The sequence below is a fragment of the Eleutherodactylus coqui genome, chromosome 7 (assembly GCF_035609145.1).
Source record: "Eleutherodactylus coqui strain aEleCoq1 chromosome 7, aEleCoq1.hap1, whole genome shotgun sequence".
NCBI classification, from domain to species: Eukaryota; Metazoa; Chordata; class Amphibia; order Anura; family Eleutherodactylidae; genus Eleutherodactylus; species Eleutherodactylus coqui.
In genome coordinates, this window is record NC_089843.1 from 14,608,372 (window position 1) to 14,631,591 (window position 23,220).

General features: G+C 51.3%; 1 protein-coding gene across 1 annotated transcript in view; it reads left to right on the forward strand.

Annotated features, from left to right (window-relative positions):
* Window positions 1-23,220, forward strand: part of FBXO41 (F-box protein 41) — a 112,667-nt gene that overhangs the window by 13,192 nt on the left and 76,255 nt on the right. The window contains exon 2 of the mRNA XM_066574585.1: window positions 13,640-13,737. The gene's annotated coding sequence lies outside the window, so the exon portion shown is untranslated. The remainder of the gene's footprint in view (window positions 1-13,639; window positions 13,738-23,220) is intronic.

Sequence of the window (23,220 nt, forward strand, 5' to 3'; positions counted from 1 at the left end):
AGAGCCTCCCAGTATACAGACTCCAGACAAGAGCCTCCCAGTATACAGACTCCAGACAAGAGCCTCCCAGTATACAGACTCCAGACAAGAGCCTCCCAGTATACAGACTCCAGACCAGAACCTCTCTGTATATAGACCCCAGACCAGAAGCTCTCTGAATATAGACCTCAAACCAGAACATCCCAGTATATAGACCCCAGACCAGAACCTCCCAGTATACAGACTCCAGACCAGAACCTCCCAGTATACAGACACCACACCAGAACCTCTCCATATATGAACCCCAGACCAGAAGCTCCCAGTATACAGACCCTAGACCAGAACCTCCCTGTATACATGCACAAGCCCAGAACCTCCATGTATACAGACACCAGACCAAAACCTCCCAATATATAGACTCAGACCAGATTCTCCCTGTATATAGACTCAGAACAGATTCTACCTGTATATAGATGCAGACCAGATTCTCCCAGGATATAGACTCAGGCCAGATTCTCCCTGTATATAGACTCAGACCAGATTCTCCCTGTATATAGACTCAGACCAGATTCTCCCTGTATATAGACTCAGACCAGATTCTCCCTGTATATAGACTCAGACCAGATTCTCCCTGTATATAGACTCAGACCAGATTCTCCCTGTATATAGACTCAGACCAGATTCCCCCTGTATATAGACTCAGATCAGATTCTCCCTGTATATAGACTCAGACCAGATTCTCTCAGTATATAGACTCAGACCAGATTCTCCCAGTATATAGACTCAGACCAGATTCTCCCAGTATATAGACTCAGACCAGATTCTCCCTGTATATAGACTCAGACCAGATTCTCCCTGTATATAGACTCAGACCAGATTCTCCCTGTATATAGACTCAGACCAGATTCTCCCTGTATATAGACTCAGACTAGATTCTCCCTGTATATAGAGTCAGACCAGATTCTCCCAGTATATAGACTCAGACCAGATTCTCCCAGTATATAGACTCAGACCAGATTCTCCCTGTATATAGACTCAGACCAGATTCTCCCTGTATATAGACGCAGACCAGATTCTCCCAGTATATAGAGTCAGACCAGATTCTCCCTGTATATAGACTCAGACCAGATTCTCCCTGTATATAGACTCAGACCAGATTCTCCCTGTATATAGCATCAGACCAGATTCTTCCTGTATATAGCCTCAGACCAGATTCTCCCAGTATATAGCCTCAGACCAGATTCTCCCTATATATAGACCCAGACCAGATTCTCCCTATATATAGACTCAGACCAGATTCTCCCTGTATATAGACGCAGACCAGATTCTCCCTGTATATAGCCTCAGACCAGATTCTCCCTGTATATAGATTCAGACCAGATTCTCCCTGTATATAGACTCAGACCAGATTCTCCTTGTATATAGACTCAGACCAGATTCTCCTTGTATATAGCATCAGACCAGATTCTTCCTGTATATAGCCTCAGACCAGATTCTCCCAGTATATAGCCTCAGACCAGATTCTCCCTATATATAGACCCAGACCAGATTCTCCCTATATATAGACTCAGACCAGATTCTCCCTGTATATAGATTCAGACCAGATTCTCCCTGTATATAGACTCAGACCAGATTCTCCTTGTATATAGACTCAGACCAGATTCTCCTTCTATATAGACTCAGACCAGATTCTCCTTCTATATAGACTCAGACCAGATTCTCTCAGTATATAGACTCAGACCAGATTCTCACAGTAAATAGACTCAGACCAGATTCTCCCTGTATACAGACTCTCCCTGTATATAGACTCAGACCAGATTCTCCCTGTATATAGACGCAGACCAGATTCTCCCTGTATATAGACTCAGACCAGATTCTCCTTCTATATAGACTCAGACCAGATTCTCTCAGTATATAGACTCAGACCAGATTCTCTCTGTATATAGACTCAGACCAGATTCTCCCTGTATGCAGACTCGGACCAGATTCTCCCTGTATACAGACTCCAGGTCAGACCTCCCGTGTCCTGAGGGGGGCTTCCCTTGTTTTCCTCCCTTTCTTCGCACGTCTGTGTTCTGTATTCCCCAGGTAGTCGCTGTGGCTTCTCTCTCATCCACCATGTTTGCGTTACCTTTTACCCATATAGTCTGTATAGCATGTGGAGCCATTCCCTGGATGTCTACTCCCGTGTACGGTGTGCGGCGGGCAGGCCTCTGACATTACTCTCCCTCTCTCCCAACATGTAGGTTTCCTCAGTCCTCACCCCACTGTCAGCCATTATGTTGCTGACCTCTGCAGGGTGACAGCCCCACTCCAAAGCCGTTGTAAGAGACCGAGTTGTCAGAACCAGCAGAAAACGGTTCTTATCTGCAATCCGCCATTAGTGGAGTCCTCCGTCCTCACCTCTACCTGCCGCCTTGTCCAGGAGGGAAGAGCGGGATGGGGAGAGACGGGCTGGGGGGGACGTGCCGTCTCTTCCAGGAGTCTACTGGGGTCTGGCAAGTGTCAGCTATAATAGGATAGTAGTTATGTCATGTCAGGGTGATAATTACACAGTAATGTAATAATGCCGTGAGATGGTGTGGGATTATATACTGATCATATGCTAAGATGCTGGGAGGTAATAATCAGGTAGTAATGGGTGATACTGGAGTGTCATGGGGCAATAATACTGGGGTAGTGGTGAGATAACACTGGGGAAGCAGTCTGGTAATAATACTGGGTTAGCAGTGAGATAATATTTGGGTATCCTGAGGTAATAATACTGGGGTAGTAGTGAGATAATATAGGGGTAACAGTGAGGTAATAATAGTCGAGTAGGGGTGAGATAATACTGGGGTATCCTGAGGTAATAATACTGGGGTAGTAGTGAGATAACACTGGGGTATCCTGAGGTAATAATACTGGGGTATCCTGAGGTAATAATACTGGGGTAGTAGTGAGATAATACTCAGGTAGTAGTGAGATAATATAGGGGTAACAATGAGGTAATAATACTCTACTAGGGGTGAGATAATACTGGGGTATCCTGAGGTAATAATACTGGAGTGGGGGTGAGATAATACTGGGTAGCAGTCTGGTAATAATACTGGGGTAGCAGTGAGGTAATACTGGGGTATCCTGAGGTAATACTGGGGTAGCAGTGAGGTAATACTGGGGTATCCTGAGGTAATACTGGGGTAGCAGTGAGGTAATACTGGGGTATCCTGAGGTAATACTGGGGTAGCAGTGAGGTAATACTGGGGTATCCTGAGGTAATACTGGGGTAGCAGTGAGATAATACTGGGGTATCCTGAGGTAATACTGGGTAGCAGTGAGGTAATAATACTTGCGTAGCAGTCTGGTAATAATACTGGGGTAGCAGTGAGGTAATACTGGGGTATCCTGAGGTAATACTGGGGTAGCAGTGAGGTAATACTGGGGTATCCTGAGGTAATAATACTGGAGTGGGGGTGAGATAATACTGGGGTAGCAGTGAGGTAATAGTGGGGTAGTGGTTAGATAATACTGGAGTAGTAGTGAGGTAATACTGGGGTAGTGATTAGATAATACTGGAGTAGTAGTGAGGTAATAATACTGGGGTAGTGGGGGCAGATGGTAGTACGGAAGAGCAAGGGAAGCAGGCAGCCAACTGGGTGACAGATAGAAGTAGGGATAGAGGGAAGAGAATCAGGGAGGCTGGTCTTGAACTGGCACAACCCAACAAGTCTGCAAAGTTGGCAGATGAAGTGATGCCATTACAGAGCCAGCACCGCTGCAGCACGACATGCCCTCTGAACGCCAGGGGGATAACTGCTCCAGTGAGAAGGGGACGAGGAGAGCAGGGCAGGCTAGACAGGTCCTATTGGTGGGGGACTCAATTATAAGGGGGCCAGATAGGGCAATCTGCCATAAAGACCGGGATCGTCGAACGGTGTTTTGTCTTCCTGGCGCTCGAGTTCGATAGATTGGACTTTATGGACGCGGCGATACCAAATATGTATTTTTCTTCAATGATGTAGATTTTTTATTATAGATATGGCAAAAGGGGGGTGATTTAAACTTTTATACCTTTTTTTTCTTTTTACAATTAATATAACTTTATTGCTTTTATTTTCACTCTTTTCTTAAGCCCCTCTGGGGAACTACAACATGCAATGCTTTGATCGCTCTTGCAGTATGATGTAATGCTATAGCATTACGTCATACTGCTTTTTGACAGGCAGTCTATCAAGCCACCCCTCAGGGATGGCTTGATAGGCAGTCTCCTAAGGCAGCCCTGGGGCCTTTCAGAAGGCCCCCGGCTGTCATGACACCTGCACGGCTCACCGCAGTGGCGGCCGCACGGGACCCCAGGACATCGTTCAGGGGATTTAAATGCCGCTGTCACAATTGACAACAGCATTTAAAGGGTTAATAGCTGTGATCAGCCGCACGGCCAATTGCAGCTATTGCCCGCGGGTGTCAGCTGTAATAAACAGCTGACGCCCGCGCTGTATGGAGAGAGGTCGCCCCTGCGACCTCTCTTCATTCATACTCCGGCGCTCGAGGACGTACCCTTACGTCCCTAATCGTTAAGGGGTTAATTACCCGGATATAACATGGAAAAAGGAAACCTGCAAATCTCACAAGGGTGATAAGTTCTTGAGAACAATTAAAGGTAACTACCTTATCCAACTGGTGCAGGAGCCAACTAGAGGGAGGGCCACTCTGACTTAGTAATAACTAACAAACCAGACAGAATCATGGGGGTGCAGGTTGAGGGACACTTGCGTAATAGTGACCACAACATAATTAATTTCCAGCTGTCATTCAATAAGAAACCTTACCAACAGCGACAAAAAAACCTAAACTTTAGTAAAGCAAAATGTGATCAGCTCAGAGCTACTATCGGTAATGTGAATTGGGACAATACCCTCAAAAATATCAGTACAGAGGACAAATGGGAAAAGTTTCAAAACATCCTAATTCCCTTATGTGAGCAGTTGATACCCTTAAAAAAAAGAACCACAAGGTTCTTTACTGTAAGAGCAGTGACGACTGTTGGACTCTCTCTCTGAGGATGTGATGGCAAAATTCATAGAGGAGTTTAAGAGGAGACCAGACGTCTTTCTAGAGTGGAAGGATATTACAGGATATAGACATTAGGTGACCAGCGGGTTGTAGCTCCGGGTCTTGCATTTAGGTAGGAACTATCAAATGTTAATCCAGGGATTATTCTGACTGCCAGTATGGAGTCGGGAAGGAATTTTTCCCCCCGAAGGCGCTAATTGGCCTCTTCCTCTTGGGGTTTTTTGCCTTCCCCTGGATTAACAAGAGGGTTGAAACAGGCTGAACTAGATGGACATTGTCTTCATTCAGCCTAACATACTATGTTACTTTGTAGTGGTGAAATAATACTGGGGTAGTAGTGAGATAATCTTGGGTAGTGGTGAGATAATACTAGGATAGTAGTGAGGTAATAATGGGGTAGTAGTGAGAAAATACTAGAGTAATAGTGAGGCTATTATACTGGGACAGCAGTGAGATAATACTGGTGTAGTGCTGAGATAATTCCGGGGTAGCAGTAAGGTAATAATATTGGGGTAGGGATGAAGTAATACTGGGATGTCCTTTGGTAATTATACTGGGGTAGCAGAGAGGTAATGCTGGGGTAGTGGTGAAATAATATTGGGGTAGCATTGAGGTAATACTGGGGTAGTAGCTAAATACTGGGGTATTGGTGACAATACTGGAGTGGCAGTGAGGTAATAATAATGGTCTATTTTTGAGGTAATACTGGGGTGTCCGGAGGTAATAATGCTGGGGTAGTAGTGAGAGAATACTGGGGTAGTGGTGAGATAATACTGGAGTAGCAGTCAGGTAATAATACTGGGGTAGTAATAGGATAATGCTGGTGTAGTAGTGAGATAATACTGGAACAGTAGTGAGCTAATACTGCGATAAAACCGAGGTAATACTGGGGTAGCAGTGAGGTAATAATACTGGAGTAGTAGTGAGGTAATACTGGGATTTCCGGATGTAATAATACTGGGGTAGTAATTAAATAATACTGGGGTAGTGGTGAGATAATTCTAGGGTAGCAGTGAGGTAGTAATATTGCGGAAGTAGTGCGGTAATACTCGGGTAGTGGTGAGATAACACTGGGGTAGCAGTGAGGTAATGCTGGCATAGTAGGGAGATAATACTGGGGTAGTAGTAAGGTAATAAAACTGGGGTAGCAGTGAGATAATACTAGGGAAGTGGTGAGATAATTCTAGGGTAGCAGTGAGGTAGTAATATTGGGAAAGTGGTGAGGTAATACTGGGGTGTCCTTTGATAATATTTCTGGGGTAGTAGTGAGATAATACTGGAGTATCAGTGAGGTAATAATGCTGAGGGTAGCAGTGAGGTAATATTGGGGTAGTAGTAAGATAATACTGGAGTGTTGGTGAGATAATACTGGGGTAGCAGTGAGGCAATATTGGTCTATTTTTGAGGTAATACTGGGGTATCCTGAGGTAGTAGTGAGATAATACTGGGGTAGTGGTGAGATAATACTGCGGTGGTGTGAGATAATATTGAGGTAGCAGTGAAGTCATAATACTGGGGTAATAGTGAGAGAATTTTGGGGTAGTAGTGAGATAATAATACTTGGGTAGCAGTGAGATAATACTGGGGTAGTTGTGAGATAATACTGGGGTAGCAGTGAGGTAATCGTACTGGGGTAGTAGTGAGATAATAATACTGGGGTAGGGGTGAAATAATACTGGGGTGGTAGTGAGATAATACTGGGGTAGTAGTGAAAGAATATTGGGGTAGCAGTGAGGTAATGATACTAGGGTAGTATTGAGATAATACTGGGGTAGGGGTGAGGTGATACTGAGGTATTAATGAGATAACGGTAGCAGTGAGGTAATAATGCTGGGGTAATAGTGAGATAATACTGGGGTAGTAGTGAGGTAATAATACTGGGGTAGTACTGAGATAATACTGGGTTAGTAGTGAGATATTACGGGGCTAACAGTGAGATAATACTGGGGTAGCAGTAAGATAATACTGGGGTAGCAATAAGATAATACTGGGGTAGCAGTAAGATAATACTGGGGTAGCAATAAGATAATACTGGGGTAGCAATGAGGTAATAATACTGGGGGAGTAGTGAGATAATACTGGGTCAGTAGATGACTCCCGGGGGCCCTGTGGTAGATGACTCAAGGGTCCCTTTGGTAGGTGACTCTGGGTGATCCTATGGTAGATGACTCTGGGGTGCCCTGTGGTAGCTGACTCCAAGGGGCCTTGTGGTAGATGTCTTCAATGGGCCTTGTGGTAGCTGACTCTGGGGGGTCCTGTGGTAGATGACTCTGGGGGGTCCTGTGGTAGATGACTCTGGGGGGTCCTGTGGTAGATGAACCTGGGGGGGTCCTGAGATAAATGACTCCTGGTGTCCCTATGGTGGATGACTCTTGGGGGCCCTGTGGTGGATGACTCTGGGGGGGGGGGTCCTGTGGTGGATGACTCTGGGGGGGGGGGGGTCCTGTGGTGGATGACTCTCGGGGGGGGGGGTCCTGTTGTGGATGACTCTGGGGAGGGGTCCTGTGGTGGATGACTCTGGGGGGGGGGGTCCTGTGGTGGATGACTCTGGGGGGGGGGGTCCTGTGGTGGATGACTCTGGGGGGGGGGGGTCCTGTGGTGGATGACTGGGGGGGGGGGTCCTGTGGTGGATGACTCCGGGGGGGCCCTGTGGTGGATGACTCCGGGGGGGGGCCCTGTGGTAGATGACTTGGGGGCCCCTGTGGTAGGTGACTTGGGGGCCCCTGTGGAGGATTATCTCAGGGGACCCTGTGGTGGACGACTGCATACAGTCATACGAGGCGGCTCCGTAGAAGCTGCATGTGCCGCCTTATGGTGTTTGTACGGCAGTGGGCCGGGGGTCAGGGAGGGTCCTTTAGGCCAGGCTGACTCACCGCTGCAGCAATGATCCGAGCATGGACCTAGAAGCACATGACATCCACATAACATCATGTAGGCCACCCGGCCTGTGATATACACTGTCACCTGCCCCAATTAGCAGATACTAAAAATATCCTCTCTGCTGTTTAGTGTACAGAAAAAAACAGCAATCAAAGCGCATTGAAGTGACAACAATGTGTCAGACACTTGGTAAGATGGCGGATCACTAGTCATGTGCAGTCGGCGGTCAGGGCGGTGGTGTCCGGCAGGATATTCCTCAGCTGTCATCATGAGGGCACAGGGTCCCCTGGTAGATAGTAGGACTGTTATGCTCCACAGTCCTTCCCCGTCATGTGCTACTTGTTTGGGTCAAAAATGCTATTTTTTCTCCTTAGGGAGAGCACCTAGACGGTAAGCGAGGAAAGTCAAAAGACCATTCATGCTCCTCTAGGTAATGTGAAAATAAGGGAGATGGAATAATACCTTCACAGCGCCACCTATTGGAAGGCAGCATTCCTTCAAGCCAAAGTTAGGCTCTTTATGCAAGCCTTGTAATAATGACTGTGAATTAAAAGCAAAGCCAGACTCCATGTACAGACAGCTGTTTCCGGGTATTTACCCTTTATCAGTGTACAGTCAGGCAAATACCCTGAAACAGTTTGGGTGTGATCTAATAGTGAGGTGCCATGGTATAATAGTGCGGTTGTGATGTAATAGGAGATGGGATCTAATAGTGAGGTAATATGACATAAGGAGATGGCTGTTGCAGTACACTACCCGTGATACACCAGCCCGGGTGCCTCCACTCCTGGCTAACCCCAGGCGGGCAACTGGGCGGCAGTCCCTACTCTAACTAGGGACCAAAAAAAAGGGACGCTGGCGTACCTGGATGGAAAGGGTAGAATACCGACAGAAAAGGCAGATGTTAATAACCAACACGAACAATACTAAGCAGAACTGAGGCAGATGGATAATAGCAAGGTATAGCAGACAAGCTGACAGAAGCAGGAGACCAACAGAGGCAGAGTAGCTAACACACTGAGGGAAACCAATAACTGGCAGTGATTGCAAGGCTCTGCCTGACCTTTAAACAAAGAGGGAGACAGCCAACTCCCAACAGAAGATAATAAAAGGGAGCTCGAGTACGGCAGCTGCACTCACAGGTGCGCGCTCGCCACCAGCACCACCCCGGCAAGGCACCTGCGCCCCCAGCAGCCCAACAACAAGCCAGGGGGACGCGCCCCGACAGCGGGACCCTCCCCCGCCACCCCGGAAGGACCAGCAACTGCTGCATGGTATCAATGGCATGATATAATATGACATGACAGTGAGGAGATATGTATTATGAGGTTACGGGACATGATAATGAGGTAGAGTGATACAATAATAGTGAGGAGTTGGGGTGTAATAATGAGGTTCCGTGATATAATATTGCGGTTGTGATGTAACGACGAGGTGACATCATTTAATAAGGAGGAGATGGGATGTAATAAGTTGATTTGGTGTAATTCTGAGGTCATGTGATGTGATTATGGCCAGTGGGAACACGTGATATTATAAGTTGAGAATACCCCTTTAATGCCCGTAGTATTGTACAATATAAGCACATATGAAGGTGACGCTTGGGGTGCACATACTTTCCTGGCAGTGATGTGGAGTGGTGAGCTGCTGACACAGGAGTCAGGGGCGCAGGTGTAGACAGGAGTCAGGGGCGCAGGTGTAGACAGGAGTCAGGGGCGCAGGTGTAGACAGGAGTCAGGGGCGCAGGTGTAGGCAGGAGTCAGGGGCGCAGGTGTAGGCAGGAGACAGGGGTGCAGGTGTAGGCAGGAGACAGGGGTGCAGGTGTAGGCAGGAGACAGGGGCGCAGGTGTAGGCAGGAGACAGGGGTGCAGGTGTAGGCAGGAGACAGGGGCGCAGGTGTAGGCAGGAGTCAGGGGCGCAGGTGTAGGCAGGAGACAGGGGCGCAGGTGTAGGCAGGAGACAGCGGCGCAGGTGTAGGCAGGAGACGGGCGCAGGTGTAGGCAGGAGACAGGGGCGCAGGTGTAGGCAGGAGACAGGGGCGCAGGTGTAGGCAGGAGACAGGGGCGCAGGTGTAGGCAGGAGTCAGGGGCGCAGGTGTAGGCAGGAGACAGGGGCGCAGGTGTAGGCAGGAGTCAGGGGCGCAGGTGTAGGCAGGAGTCAGGGGCGCAGGTGTAGGCAGGAGTCAGGGGCGCAGGTGTAGGCAGGAGTCAGGGGCGCAGGTGTAGGCAGGAGACAGGGGCGCAGGTGTAGGCAGGAGACAGGGGCGCAGGTGTAGGCAGGAGTCAGGGGCACTGGTGTAGGCAGGAGTCAGGGGCGCAGGTGTAGGCAGGAGTCAGGGGAGCAGGTGTAGGCAGGAGTCAGCAGGTCTATATAGACCTCATATCAGGATTCCATCAAGAAGGGGTTCTGTCAAATGAGATGAAACCCTCAAACCCTGGGGTGAGAAGAGGAAAAACATAGTGCAGCTCTGGAGAGAGAACTCAGGACCAGTAATGTATGTACACAGTGACTCCACACAGTGAGTGCAGCTCTGGAGTATAATACAGGATGTAACTCAGGACCAGTAATGCATGTACACAGTGACTCCATCAGGAGAACAGTGAGTGCAGCTCTGGAGTATAATACAGGATGTAACTCAGGACCAGTAATGCATGTACACAGTGACTCCATCAGGAGAACAGTGAGTGCAGCTCTGGAGTAGGGTGTGTGCTGGTGAAGCTCTGTAACTTCCAGGGTGAGGTCTGATAGGAGGTTTTGGCTGTGTTTGGATCTCAGGGAAAGTGCACCTTTCTAGGCTTCTTTGGAAATGGGAGTCCTGCACCTGCTTTTTCCAGGGCCACTCTGGGGAGGGGGGGGGGGATTGATGGCAGTGGTGGCATCAGCAGGGGCATTTGCAACTTAAGAAAAAACATTGCCACTGGTGCCAGAGAAGCCAGCAGCATGTAAGAAGGCAGGAGCTGCAGGTGAGGGAAAGAGAAGACTTGGACCCGGTCGTGGCTGCAGCAGCGTGCCCCTGTTTGTCAGCACGGCGGCTTCCGACAGCGCAGGGAGCGATATTATGACCCGCAGCCAGACCCACCGGAGAGTAGGTGAGCCACAGACACTGGCAAACGTGGGGAAATGGAGTGACAGGCAGAAAGAGGAATCGATGAGTTGGCCTCCCGGCTGACTAAAAATGTGACTACAACTTTGCAGGAAAAATGTTGGTCGTGCAAAAGGGGAAGTTGTGTGATGCTAAGATGATAATGGAGCAAAAAAGCTTCTCAAGAGAAAAAGGCAGAAGCCAGGAGGGCAATGAAGGAGTGCAAGGACTGCATTAGCATGTGGGAAGCGGTAAGGACAAAAATACTAGAGGAGAGCGGCCCCTTTTAAGGAAAAAATAACAACCGGTTTGCAAAGATGGCTGCAAGGCGCAGTGGCCAAGAGCAAACCAAATCATCAGGTGAGGGTGAAGCCTCTGATGAGGAGGTCTACAAGGATGTGCAGGAGTCCCTGGGGAGCAGCCCGTATGTTCTGAAGAACTAGCACCAACCCAGAGTGGCACTACAAATCCCAGAGACCTGCTGCCCGAGCAGATTGAACTGTCACATACCTCATGGGAATCTGAGGTGGATGGAAAAATAGGAAGGCTGCAGGTACAGAAGACCCCACAGCTGGAAGCCTCTGTGCATATGGGGGGGCTTTATGTTTGGCGATTGAATTGCTGGAGGAAGATGCGGGGATAAGAAAAAGGAGAAAGAAACCGGAGAAGCTGTAGGATAAGCTCGGGTTTGTTTCAGTTCCTGGGAGCGCTGCTCTGGCTGTGAAGTCGGATCAGAGTTCTGACCCCAAGAGTTCCCCTGGCTTGGGCTCTGTGGTGGGCCTGGAGTGGGGGGTTGTGGAGAAAAGGGCCGAGCTGGTCAGACCCCCTGTCCCTGTGTTAGTTGGTAATGGGGGCAGGGAGGTCAGTATGAAAGGCGCAGTAAAGAACAATACAGCTGGAGGTTGTGCTAATTATAAGCTGGTAAAAAGTGAGCCTGGCTGGCGAGACTTCATCTTCCAGGTGGTGTCTCGCCAGAATGAGACCAACAAGGTGACCGTTTTGACTCCTAATGAGTGGCTTTCTTGTTTTGATATCATGACATGGCTCGGTCAGTACAGAGAGGCGACGGAGATGCCCAGGAAAAACAGGGATGAGCATGGCATATGGTCTGGGGCCTGGTTGTTGATGGTCAAGCTGAAGTGTTCAGGTAACTCAGTGGCTCACCTACCATCTGCAGCCTTCCTCGGCAGGGACCTCGGTCACCCATTTTCTGTCTGCGTTCCTTTGCCAATGCAGTCTCATCCCCTACGGATGGTGGACATGGTGTGGTTTCGGCGGTGGGGGGAGGGACTAGCAGAGGTGGGGGAGCTTAAGAGCCAGGGAAGAACCATCAAAAGACACCTGCTGAGCAGAGGCATCAGGAGAAATGCAGACAGAGCAGTTGGCAGGTGGGTCAATAGTGGCCACTGTTCCAGAAGTGAATCTTGTGGCTGAAGCTTTGAGGGATAGCGAAGTGGAGGAAGAGGACAGGAGGATCCAGAGGGAGGAGGGTAAGACCAACTGCAGATTCCTACCACTATGAAAGTGTGTATGAGGAAGGCAATAGGAGGTGAGAGAAAAGGTGTAAGCTAGGTGCCACGAGGAGGAAACAAAAGGGGGATTCAAGATCTTCTTCCACTATGGGCCAAGTACTGGAAGGAGAAGCCTGCTCACCTCCAGTTGGACTCTTTAATAGGTTCTGGGCCCTTCAAGACATCACTTTCTCCTCCTCTGAGGGGAAAGTGAAAGGCAAGGTTCCTAGGGTAAAAAAAAGGGTCAACAGGGGGCGCTGAGTCTCCTCCTTGAGGGGGCTACTTTGGAGCCTAGAAAGAAGGACAATAGGATCGGGAGATCCCTCGCTATGGACACATCTGTGTCTAAAAAAAAATAGGCAAGGGGCTTTCCTCTAACCCCGAGGAAAAGGGTGTGAGGAAGAAAGCCATCTAATTTATCACTTATGATTATCCACCCCGCTGACTCTGGCATTAATTAACATTGCCAGCATTAAGTCAGATACGGCTAGATTTGCGTCCTTTTGATTTTCTCGGCCGCGTTGAAGCCGACATTTTATTTTTGCAGAAGACCAGGCTGTCTGATTTCGCGGCCATACATAAGGCAAAAAGGGAGTTGAGGTCAGGCCCTTTCTACTGGTCTCTTGCGGCCGAGCCGTATAGCGGAGTGGCGGTCCTTTTTACCGCAGCGGTTGAATGCCGACGAGTTATTGAATTTGAAATTGGAAGTTGCCTGATCTTAGATGTCCTCATGAAGGGACAAGAATTAGGACTTGTCAACATGTACGGTCACCAGTCAAAAAAAGACAGGAAGAGTCTTTTCATGAAGATCAGGCCCTACCTTTTTACCAGCCGCCAAGTTATCTTTGGTGGTAACTTTAATGCAGTCACAAGAGCCCGGATAGGGGAGGCTCTGGAGACAGGCGGTTGGCTTTTGACAGCGTTGCACTTAACAGTATAGCTAGCGAGGCTTGCCTGGTAGATGTCCACATCCAGCACACCACAGGCCACAATGAATTCACCTTTTATAGAGGTATGAGTAGGTCTAGAATTGACAGGTTTTTTTTGGAGGGAGCCGTCTCTCTACCAGTGTCTGTTGTTGAGGTGGAATTTTCTGACCACCGTCTAATATTGTTTTTTTTTCTGAATGTTGCAGAGACCCCCCGGATGGGCAGATGTTTGTGGAGACTGAATTTGTCACTCCTGGAGGAAGCAGAGATAAGACAGTCCTTTGAAGATTTTCTGCAGAGCCAGGTACCATTACTGGATCTCAGTAGTAGTAAGAGTGGTGGGAGATGTTCAAGAGGAGGGCGGCAAGGTTCTTCCGAGAGCTCTCCAACCTCAGATGCCTGGACAGGTACCGCCTCTATCAAGGCCTGAGGAGGAAACTTGAACATCTCGTTTTGACTGGAAGTAGCCGTGAGATGATCTCCAGAGTGAAATCTTTGCTCAAGAAGTGCCAGTATGACAGACACGCATCCTTGGTTTTTGAGAGGGATTTCGGGAAGTACCGCTCACCTAACCCTTACAGAAACTGCAGGATGTCAGTGAAAAGTAAAGTGGTCACTGGACTGGTCGATAGTACAGGATCCCTGAATCGATCCAGATCAGGTATTCTGGAGGTCGTCAGATCCTACTACTCACAACTCTTGGGAAAGAGGGATCTAGATTCGGAAGTGATGTCTGCATTCCTGGCTGATACTGTCCCTGAGCCGGGTTAGAAACCTCTCTTGATGTTTTGACAGAAAAAAATCAGAGTAGAGGAAGTTATACTGGCGATTGATGGCTTAACATCTGAGTATTATAAGACCTTCAAGGACCTCTTGAGTCCCCTCTTGACGGAGGTATTGAATGAGTGTTTTTCCTCGGGCACTGTGCCTAGGTCAATGAGGAAGTCAGCTTTGATCCTTCTGTCAAAGGGTAAAGACTCGAGCCGTATTGAGAACTGGCGTCCCATAGCGCTTCTCAGTACGGACAGGAAGGTTCTGGCAAAAATGCGGTTTAATCTGCTGGTCAAGTTTGCACCCCAGCTCCTCTCGGGGGCCCAGCATTGCTCTGTTCCAGGTCATAGCACCTTTAGTGCTGTTCTCGGTGTCCAGGAGACAGTGGAGCAGAGTAGGGCGAGTCACTGGGAGGGGTACTTGCTGTCCTTGGATCAGGCCAAAGCGTTTGATCGGGTTAACCACGAATACCTCTGGTCTGTTCTTCTGAGATATGGCCTGCCGGTGGGGTTTGTCAATTGGCTCAGGACATTGTATGCGGGGGCTAAGACTTTCCGACTGGTGAACGGTTGGGTCGGCCGCCCATTTGAGGTTGGGTGCGGGCGTGGCCCTCAGGCTGCGGCGGGCAGGGCGTGTAATACGGTGCAGCTTGGCTCGTCCTGGACATAGACATTGAGCACGGACTTGGGATGCAGGTGTGGCTTCCAGGCTGCACCGTAGGGGGTTGTGTGGGGTGTGTGGTGGTTTGGTCTAGCTATAAGGTTAGTTTAGGATTACGTGAGGTTTTATTCTCTAGGTGGGGGGCATCACAAAAAAAAAGGTATTGGTCATTATTGTTATTATTACTTTTGTTATTGTCATTATTATAGAATTGTTTTGGTTGGAGTTTCGATTATTAGTCGGGTTTTCTTTCTTCCTTTTTTGGATCAGGCTGGATCCTGTGAGTTAGGGATGTTTTCTTACATGTGGGTATATTGTTACATGTAGTATGTAGCGTATATGTATTGGTGAGGATGAGTGAGTGTAGTTTGGAGTGCAGGTTGGTGTAGTGTGCTGTGTGTATTGTTTGGACCAGATGGACCTTTGGCTTTTGTCCCCTTGTCCTGAAGTAACACACGTGATAATATGTTTTTGTTTTGTGTTTATGTCTTATGCCAATATTTCTGTTCTTGTCATGGTTGTTTTTCACTTTTATAATAAATGGATCTACAGGATGTAACTCGGGATCAGTCCAGGATCAGTAATGTCATACACTTACACAGTGACCCGACACTATGTGCCGTTACCCTACTGTCTGCACTCCGAGGTGGATATATCTCTTAACGAGTAATACCTACAAGTTTAGGACAGAATCTGACTGAATTTTCTGAAGTCCCCTCTCGGATTATTGGGGTGACTCGGGGGATCTGGGTTGAGTACAACAGGATTGGCTTACAGTTGAGAGCAGGAATGTATTTGTGCAGCATTAACGAGACCTTGTTAATACTTTTGTACGGGAGAGGGTTAAAGCCTGTAAATATGGCAGAGTACAATCGTTACCATGGCAGCTGCGGAGCTGGAACCTGGTGGGATCTTAAAAGCTTCCAGAGTTTCCTAGAGTTGGTATTGTGCGGGCAGATTCCGAGGCGGCTGCCTTCACTACAGGCACTTCACTAATTATAGTACACAGCGGAGCGCCCCCAACCCCCTCCCTGTATACTGGAGACCTTACTACTGCCACAGCGGAGCGCCCCCAACCACAACCCCCTTGCTGTATACTGGAGACCTTACTACTGCCACAGCGGAGCGCCCCCAACCACAACCCCCTCGCTGTATACTGGAGACCTTACTACTGCCACAGCGGAGCGCCCCCAACCCCCTCCCTGTATACTGGAGACCCTACTACTGCCACAGCGGAGCGCCCCCAACCCCCTCCCTGTATACTGGAGACCTTACTACTGCCACAGCGGAGCGCCCCCAACCACAACCCTCTACCTGTATACTGGAGACCTTACTACTGCCACAGCGGAGCGCCCCCCAACCACAACCCCCTCCCTGTATACTGGAGACCTTACTACTGCCACAGCGGAGCGCCCCCTAACCCTCTCCCTATATACTGGAGACCTTACTACTGCCACAGCGGAGCGCCCCCCAACCACAACCCCCTCCCTGTATACTGGAGACCTTACTACTGCCACAGCCGAGCGCCCCCCAACCACAACCCCCTCCCTGTATACTGGAGACCTTACTACTGCCACAGCGGAGCGCCCCCAACCACAACCCCCTCGCTGTATACTGGAGACCTTACTACTGCCACAGCGGAGCGCCCCCAACCACAACCCCCTCCCTGTATACTGGAGACCTTACTACTGCCACAGCGGAGCGCCCCAACCTCAACCCCCTCCTTGTATACTGAAGACCTTACTACTGCCACAGCGGAGCGCCCCCAACCACAACCCCCTACTTGTATACTGGAGACCTTACTACTGCCACAGCGGAGCGCCCCCAACCACAACCCCCTCCCTGTTTACTGGAGACCTTACTACTGCCACAGCGGAGCGCCCCAACCTCAACCCCCTCCTTGTATACTGAAGACCTTACTACTGCCACAGCGGAGCGCCCCCAACCACAACCCCCTACTTGTATACTGGAGATCCTACTACTGCTACAGCGGAGCGCCCCCCAACCACAATCCCCTGCCTGTATACTGGAGACCTTACTACTGCCACAGCGGAGCGCCCCCAACCACAACCCCCTCCCTGTATACTGGAGATCCTACTACTGCCACAGCGGAGCGCCCCCCAACCACAACCCCCTCCCTGTATACTGGAGACCTTACTACTGCCACAGCGGAGCGCCCCCAACCCCCTCCCTGTATACTGAAGACCTTACTACTGCCACAGCGGAGCGCTCCCAACCACAACCCCCTCCCTGTATACTGGAGACCTTACTACTGCCACAGCGGAGCGCCCCATAACCCTCTCCCTATATACTGGAGACCTTACTACTGCCACAGCAGAGCGCCCCCCAACCACAACCCCCTCCCTGTATACTGAAGACCTTACTACTGCCACAGCGGAGCGCCCCCAACCACAACCCCCTCCCTGTATACTGGAGACCTTACTACTGCCACAGCGGAGCGCCCCCAACCACAACCCCCTCCCTATATACTGGAGACGTTACTACTGCCACAGCGGAGCGCCCCCAACCACAACCCCCTCCCTGTATACTGGAGACCTTACTACTGCCACAGCGGAGCGCCCCCAACCCCCTCCCTGTATACTGGAGAACTTACTACTGCCACAGCGGAGCGCCCCCCAACCACAACCCCCTCCCTGTATACTGGAGACCTTACTACTGCCACAGCGGAGCACCCCCAACCACAACCCCCTCCCTGTATACTGGAGACCTTACTACTGCCACAGCGGAGCACCCCCAACCACAACCTCCTCCTTGTATACTGAAGATCCTACTACTGCCACAGCGGAGCGCCCCCCAACCACAACCCCCTCCCTGTATACTGGAGACCTTACTACTGCCACAGCGGAGCGCCCCAACCACAACCCCCTCCCTGTATACTGGAGACCTTACTACTGCCACAGTGGAGCGCCCCCAACCCCCTCCCTGTATACTGGAGACCTTACTACTGCCACAGCGGAGCGCCCCCAACCACAACCCCCTCCCTGTATACTGGAGACCTTACTACTGCCACAGCGGAGCGCCCCCTAACCCTCTCCCTATATACTGGAGACCTTATTACTGCCACAGCAGAGCGCCCCCCAACCACAACCCCCCCCCCCCTGTATGGTGGAGATCCTACTACTGTCACAGTGGAGCGCCCCCCAACCACAACCCCCTCCCTATATACTGGAGACCTTACTACTGCCACAGCGGAGCGCCCCCAACCACAACCCCCTACCTGTATACTGGAGATCCTACTACTGCCACAGCCGAGCGCCCCAACCTCAACCCCCTCCTTGTATACTGGAGACCTTACTACTGCCACAGCGGAGCGCCCCCAACCACAACCCCCTACCTGTGTACTGGAGATCCTACTACTGCCACAGCGGAGCGCCCCCTACCACAACCCTCTCCTTGTATACTGGAGATCCTACTACTGCCACAGCGGAGCGCCCCCCAACCACAACCCCCTCCCTGTATACTGGAGACCTTACTACTGCCACAGCGGAGCGCCCCCAACCACAACCCCCTCCCTGTATACTGGAGACCTTACTACTGCCACAGCGGAGCGCCCCCCAATCCCCTCCCTGTATACTGGAGACCTTACTACTGCCACAGCGGAGCGCCCCCAACCACAACCCCCTCCCTGTATACTGAAGACCTTACTACTGCCACAGCGGAGCGCCCCCCAACCACAACCCCCTCCCTGTATACTGGAGACCTTACTACTGCCACAGCGGAGCGCCCCCCAACCACAACCCCTTCCCTGTATACTGGAGACCTTACTACTGCCACAGCGGAGCGCCCCCAACCACAACCCCCTCCCTGTATACTGGAGACCTTACTACTGCCACAGCGGAGCGCCCCCAACCCCAACCCCCTCCCTGTATACTGGAGACCTTACTACTGCCACAGCAGAGCGCCCCCAACCCCCTCCCTGTATACTGGAGAACTTACTACTGCCACAGCGGAGCGCCCCCAACCACAATCCCCTCCCTGTATACTGGAGAACTTACTACTGCCACAGCGGAGCGCCCCCAACCACAACCCCCTCCCTGTATACTGGAGACCTTACTACTGCCACAGCGGAGCGCCCCCAACCACAACCCCCTCCCTGTATACTGGAGAACTTACTACTGCCACAGCGGAGCGCCCCCAACCCCCTCCCTGTATACTGGAGACCTTACTACTGCCACAGCGGAGCGCCCCCCAACCACACCCCCCTCCTTGTATACTGGAGACCTTACTACTGCCACAGCGGAGCGCCCCCAACCACAACCCCCTCCCTGTATACTGGAGACCTTACTACTGCCACAGCGGAGCGCCCCCCAACCACAACCCCCTCCCTGTATACTGGAGACCTTACTACTGCCACAGCGGAGCGCCCCCAACCACAACCCCCTCCCTGTATACTGGAGACCTTACTACTGCCACAGCGGAGCGCCCCCAACCACAACCCCCTCCCTGTATACTGGAGACCTTACTACTGCCACAGCGGAGCGCCCCCCAACCACAACCCCCTCCCTGTATACTGGAGACCTTACTACTGCCACAGCGGAGCCCCCCCAACCACAACCCCCTCCCTGTATACTGGAGACCTTACTACTGCCACAGCGGAGCACCCCCAACCACAACCCCCTCCCTGTATACTGGAGACCTTACTACTGCCACAGCGGAGCGCCCCCAACCACAACCCCCTCCCTGTATACTGGAGACCTTACTACTGCCACAGCGGAGCACCCCCAACCCCCTCCCTGTATACTGGAGACCTTACTACTGCCACAGCGGAGCGCCCCCAACCACAACCCCCTCCCTGTATACTGGAGAACTTACTACTGCCACAGCGGAGCGCCCCCAACCACAACCCCCTCCCTGTATACTGGAGACCTTACTACTGCCACAGTGGAGCGCCCCCAACCACAACCCCCTCCCTGTATACTGGAGACCTTACTACTGCCACAGCGGAGCGCCCCCAACCACAACCCCCTCCCTGTATACTGGAGAACTTACTACTGCCACAGCGGAGCGCCCCCAACCACAACCCCCTCCCTGTATACTGGAGACCTTACTACTGCCACAGCGGAGCGCCCCCAACCACAACCCCCTCCCTGTATACTGGAGACCTTACTACTGCCACAGCGGAGCGCCCCCAACCACAACCCCCTCCCTGTATACTGGAGACCTTACTACTGCCACAGCGGAGCGCCCCCAACCACAACCCCCTCCCTGTATACTGGAGACCTTACTACTGCCACAGTGGAGCGCCCCCAACCACAACCCCCTCCTTGTATACTGGAGATCCTACTACTGCCACAGCGGAGCGCCCCCAACCACAACCCCCTCCTTGTATGCTGGAGATCCTACTACTGCCACAGCGGAGCGCCCCCAACCACAACCCCCTCCCTGTATACTGGAGACCTTACTACTGCCACAGCGGAGCGCCCCCAACCACAACCCCCTCCCTGTATACTGGAGACCTTACTACTGCCACAGTGGAGCGCCCCCAACCACAACCCCCTCCTTGTATACTGGAGATCCTACTACTGCCACAGCGGAGCGCCCCCAACCACAACCCCCTCCCTGTATACTGGAGACCTTACTACTGCCACAGCGGAGCGCCCCCAACCACAACCCCCTCCCTGTATACTGGAGACCTTACTACTGCCACAGCGGAGCGCCCCCAACCACAACCCCCTCCCTGTATACTGGAGACCTTACTACTGCCACAGTGGAGCGCCCCCAACCACAACCCCCTCCTTGTATACTGGAGATCCTACTACTGCCACAGCGGAGCGCCCCCAACCACAACCCCCTCCCTGTATACTGGAGACCTTACTACTGCCACAGCGGAGCGCCCTCAACCACAACCCCCTCCCTGTATACTGGAGACCTTACTACTGCCACAGCGGAGCGCCCCCAACCACAACCCCCTCCCTGTATACTGGAGACCTTACTACTGCCAGTATACAGCCAGCAAGCCCTTCACCTCTTCATCACTATCACCGTGAATGGCTGCATTCTCTTCTACCCATACCGCCGCATCGACTGCGTTACCCACATGGCACACCGTGCCCATTCACTTTGTATAGTACATGGGCATACCAGCTCTTAGGCTCCTTAGTGTGTGGGCAGTGATGACCACACAGCATAGTACAGAGCGCCTCCTTATGGCCCGCACATGTCCTGCGCTCATTGAGATGAGTCAGTCGGCAGTAAACCCACAGCTTCCTCTTATACAAGATGACTTCTTTCCATTAAACCGGACGGAATGTATTGATCGCCGCATACGGCGGTGTTTATGGGGCGCTAAGGACAGGCCAGATGAATAGATGACGCATCCCCGCTTCTGAGACCCCGAGTCGTCGCTGCCATTCATTATGGAGACTTACAGGACTGATGTAAATCACTGCCCTCTGATTAGTGTCTATCGTTAGTGCCGCTTATCTCCGCTCCTTGTAGGAGGCTTCTGGTGACATAAGCGTTAATACGCTGGAGAGTTACATAACGAGAGCGCATTACATGGACAGGATTACAGAACGTGTCCCAGCGCTGCAAGGCTCCGGAGCCTGGATGGTGTTGGGAGGGGTGGCTCGTCGAAGATGTTGTATGCACCTTGTCATCGGTTCCCACACCGTCCGCCATCCACGTAAGACCTCTAGCGTAGGATGCGGACACATCGCAGGGGGCTGTAGGTCCCCGTGTCCCGCTCTACGGCGCCGACGTTCTGCACTCTAAGGGCGCCTGCACATGAGCGGAAATTCTGCGGCGGGATTTCCCGTGGAATTTCCGCCACTGGAAGCCTGCATATGATTGCGTTAACAAACGCAGTCCTATGCTGACGGCCGCACGAAATCTCACGTGGCAGGTCCTATTTCTGTGCGGAGCTCTTTGAGCAACGTCACTCACCCGCCGCCAGCTCCGGTCTGCGCATGCAGAGCCGGGGCCGCAGGTGAGTAGGCGCTGGTCCCTGCAGGCGCTCTGGTCGGGTCCCGCAGCAAATCTGCAGCAAATCTAGAATTCCCTGAGGAATGTTCCGGACTCCTGCACGCGGCTGTCAGCGCCGTTATGGCCGCTCCTGCGCCACCTATTTGCGTAGGGAACAGGCTTATGTTATTTCTCTTCCTTTTTAGTTCACAATAACTGTACTTGACCCCGACCCCATAAATATTCATCACGTGCCGCGAGACGCCATCCTGCGAGGTTTTGGTACTTTCTGCCTTTGGGAGAGAGTAGCCGAGGTTTGAGACTTCTTCTGATGACGGGGATGCCCATTCGCCTTGGTCGCATCTGTGGGCAGGCATGTGACATGGCAGAGGTTGTTCCAAAAAGGAGGAGTTTTGGGCACATTCTTTGGGGTCCCAGAAGGCGGCCTCTGATCTACGAAATTATGAGCAGTTACATCTCCATGCGATGGAGGAGGCTTTCAAAAAGAGACTGTCCTGAACAAGCAATGTGAGCGATCCCATTGCAATCAATGGATTCCATTGTAGCGCTGAATCGGCCGTGAGGCCTCGGCCCCGGTATCCGCACTGCCAATATGGGGACTTTGGTGCGGAATTGAAAATAGCCGAATCCTGCAGGCAATTCGGCATCAGAATCTGCAGTTCGCTGTGGGAATTTCCGTGCCCTTAGACCAGCTTCACACATGACGTCTTCGCAGTGGACGCCCCGCAGCGCCTCCGCACCTGAATGCTGTTTATTAGTCAGCGCTGTAACCGCAGATCTGCTGTGGGAGTTACCGGTTGTATTTCAAGGATTGAATTCCGCAGTATAAATCAGCAACATAAATGGACACGGGCGTATGTTTACACGCAAAATGTGCATGCCCAAAAATTTGGGGCCCATTCATGCCAAAGAGTTCATACGTATTTTTTGTATTCTGTTTGCGCATTTCTTGTACAAGTAAACAAACAAATGCCTGCTCTATTTTGTGCGCATCTGTGAGTCAAAGACCCCTGAGAGGGGAGCGCACTCAATGCGTGCACAAATGTGCGCTATGCTGCTCAAATCCATGAAAGAAGAGACCCATCAAGTTCCCGAGCGGCCGGGCGTCATTCTTCAGCGATACCATATTACATGTTCTCATTAATCCCTTCAGATGGTCGCTGATTTGGGGATTATTCCAATTCCAGATTGGAGTCAGGAAGGAATTTTTTTCCCTTAGGGCGCCCACCCACTGGCGTTTTTTCCCTGCGAAATTTGCAGCATTTTTTTCTCTGCAGGGGTCTATGGGACTTGTAATGTTAAAATCGCGATCGCGCAAAATCGCAATTTACCGCAAAATCGCGATTTTGCGCGATCGCGATTTTAACATTACAAGTCCCATAGACCCCTGCAGAGAAAGAAATGCTGCGAA